Consider the following 3,727-nt stretch of genomic DNA (forward strand, 5'->3'; position numbering starts at 1 on the left):
ATGCTGTTTTTGCAACCTCTCATTCTGGTATGCCTATGCACTTAGCATGTTTTCAGGAATGGTGTATTTGTGTAAAGCTCAGCTAGCATATCTGCCTCTGATGGAAGTTTTAATTGCACACTGCTGTTCAGTGCTTTGTGTGTGTAAGTAAAGCAGGAAACGAACCTGTTCCATATTCTGTTGTCTGCTTTACTCTCACGACAAAGGCATTGAGCACTAGTATGTGACAAATTTTCATGGCACATGCTTGCTGAGCTTTACACGAATGTTATTGGCAAGTTTTTACACTAATAGCGGACCCTGCAAGCAACTTCCGGAAACGTCCGAATGTCCGCCTCCGGCTGTCCGTGGGACGCGATCCGGATCCACGAACGATAGTCCGACGGACGTCCGCTGTACGTATATCGAACATAACCAGCCATAGACGTCCGTCGGACGTCTATGGCTGGTTATGGCCAGATGGCCATAGACGTCCGTCGGACGTCTATGGCCATCTGGAATGAATTGTAATAACATTTAACACTCAACCCTAAAACGTTTACTTTGACTGTTATACTAATACTTTGTCATGCAAGCATTTCGCAATTTACATTACATTTTTATGAAATTATTTTCATCTTCGGTGTTACATGGATGGTTTCGCATCTAGCGCTGAAAGACTTCTTGCTATTGCAGACGAGTTGCTGTTATGTTAGCCTTCAAGCTTCACAGCTCATTCAGTTTTTTTTTCCGATTCTTGTACAGGCTTGGGGAAAATTCGGACTAAAATGGACAAAAGTTGCTACCATATGCCGCAATGTATGTTATATGCTTGTCGAACGTTTGCTGAGCGACAGTGTAAATATAATGTGTAGTAAATGACATGCCGCTGCAGCATCTACCTTCTGTGTCCTTTCATTTTGAGGCTGTACTCACCACGAAACCCGCGAGCGACAGCGCGAAACCAGGCAAAAGCCCCCCGCCGCCGCTGAAGCAGACACGGAGCGAACAGTGAGCAGGTCGCGCCCCTTGCGGCGGCGGAGAGCGTAACTCAAAGAGAAAAGTTCCCATTGTTCCCGCGGCGATTGAGAAGGCCGTAAGAAAGCGCGCGCTCTCCCTCGAGACCGGCCGTGTCAAGAGCAGGGCTGGCCAAAAGCCCCTTGAAACATTGCGGAAAAGCTATGACGACGACAGCTCGTTATAAGCAAAAAAGTGCTGATCGCTTGTGACGAGCTGGGCTCGTCACAAGCGAAAGCCTACCCTTCCTCTCCTATCATTTGCCTCTCATCCTTTGCCACTTATCATCCTGCTGACTCATGTCTAGTGATTGTAGTCGTTACCACTCATAGCTAAACATATTTACTAATTTCCAGTCGGCTGCGGCGATTACAAGTCGTTGCCATCCCTCCCCCTCACTATCTATATTCTCTCCACTTACCCCTCCCCTGCACAGCCCCGTTGCGGTGGTCCCTAATCTGTACTATGAGACAATTATAGGGCTGTGCCCCCAATTTCTTCCCCCCCCTATTCAAGAACCTCAAGTTCGTTTGACATACTGGTCGTTCCGTAGTTATGCTGAGTCATGTTTAGTCGTTATAGTCATCACTACTCATGGCTAAGCATATTGACTAATTTCCAGTTAGTTGCGACCATTACAAGTCGTCATTTGACATATTTGTCGTTCCGTAGTTATGCTGAATCATGTCTAGTAGTTATAGTCATTACCACTCAGAGCTAAGTATATTTGCCAATTTTCAACCAGTTGCAGTTATTACAAGTCGTCCTTTGGCATACTAGTCGTTCCGTAGTCATTCTAAGTCATGCCTAGTCATTGTAGTCATTACTGCTCATAACTAGGCTTATTTTCTCATTTCTAGTCAGTTCCAAAAATTACAAGTTTGACATAATGGTCGTTCCGTAGTCATTTTAGCCACTTTATGGTTATTTTATTAATTATTATCGTTATGATTAGGGTAACTCTAATGATATCTATCGTATAACCTTTAATTATTACCAATCACCATCAATCGTTTTCATTCCTAATTTCGCTCCTCATACATCTGTTAATAGCAAGTGACAGATCCGATGCACAGATCCGACGCACAGAACTGAATTATAGATCTCCCCGCACAACTCTCTCGCACGGAATTTCGTTCCATTAGTCTAGAAAGGCTTTCGCGTTAAACCACACGCTGCTTCCCAGCATGCTTCGGGAGTAGAAATTAAACCATACGAACACTTATCGTCTACAGCACTATTAAATAATTTTTTTTTCTTGAGAACCCATGCTACCTCCAAGCAATTCCACACTTGCGAGTCGCAAAAGGCGTGCTACCGGCTGTCGCAAGGGCGGCCCGCAGGTCGGTTTCCCGAAATGGTCTTGTTCGGAATGAGACTTGTCGATCTAAATTCAATGCATTTGAATAACTGCTCAACGGCAACGAAAAGGCGGATGTAAAACTTCCGTTTACTTCAGCTGCACCACTCATTGGCTACCAGTTTACAACCAGCAGTCGCAAAGCCAGAAAATATATAGAAGGATGCGACTGGCGTGTGAATGTTGCTTTCTGACCAGAGGCCATTCGTAACGGTCGCTTTCTGATGAAAACGCTCTCACGACATCTGCGAGTCTCGTGTGAACCCTTAAAACGTGTACTCGCTACCAGCACGTAGGAAAATGATGCGTTATGCCGGTATACCGATAGCTCGGAACGGTCCCCACTAACACTACGCGCTTTAGCACGCGGAGATCCGCCGCGCGAGACACGGATTTCAAAGTTAGGCCTATATTGTCAAGCGCGAAAATATTTTCGAGCGCATACATGCTTAAGTTTATCAAGCTGCCTCGAACATAAAACCGACAGTCTTCGCACACAAACTAACAGAAAACACATATCAAACACTTACAAGAAAAATCAGCGTTGGATCCTGCTGGCGCGACTTGAAATTTTGTGGTTCGATGGAAGATAGCAAGGAGAAGGAAGATAACAAGTAAGAGGGAGCGCGCGTAGCCTCGGCAAGCCAACCTCCTCTGATGCCGCTCCCTTCTCTCTCTTGCGCGCAGTGATTCTTGGGAATTTAGGCAGCATAGTTGCCAGACTCAAAAGTAGCAGAGTACATGGTACGTCGGACGGCATGGAGGAAGCAAACAACTTAGGAGAGGTCCTTGCCATTCCCAATGGATTAGAAAAAGTGTGGCGGAAGTGACGTCAAAATTTATGGTTAGCCAAGTCGGGCCATTACATAGAGTTTCTTACTCTTACCTAGAGGGAAAGCTCGCAACTCTAATGAACGACAGGGGGCGCTGCGAAGTCTGGCCACACTGGGCAAGATGGCGGCTGTGTACAGCAACGGAGCTCCTCAGCACGCAGAGTTTTGGCACTTGTGTTTATGTCGGTGTGTGTCGGTGGTGTTTTTTTTTTTCGAAATGTGTAGAGTGCCGTAGCCCTGGGCGCGCACAGGGTTGAGGTGGTTACGGGTGTGCTGTGCGGCTGGTGGGGCCGTCTGTGCTCGGTCACCGGATGCGACGTTAGGCCTCGCCGCGCTTTGAACGGTCAAAGCTGCACGTGGGTGTTGTCAACGCCTCAGCACGCAAAGTTGGGCACTTGTGTTTGTGTCAGTAGTGTTGTTCGAGAGGTGTAGAGTGCCGTAGCTCTGGGCGCGCACAGGGCTGAGGTGGTTAAGGGTGTGGTGTGCAGCAGGTTGGGAGGTCTGCGCTCGGCCGCCGGATGCGACGTTAAGCCTCAAC

This window comes from Amblyomma maculatum, chromosome 1 (assembly GCF_055883805.1).
Source record: "Amblyomma maculatum isolate TAMU_Amacu chromosome 1, ASM5588380v1, whole genome shotgun sequence".
Taxonomy (NCBI): domain Eukaryota; kingdom Metazoa; phylum Arthropoda; class Arachnida; order Ixodida; family Ixodidae; genus Amblyomma; species Amblyomma maculatum.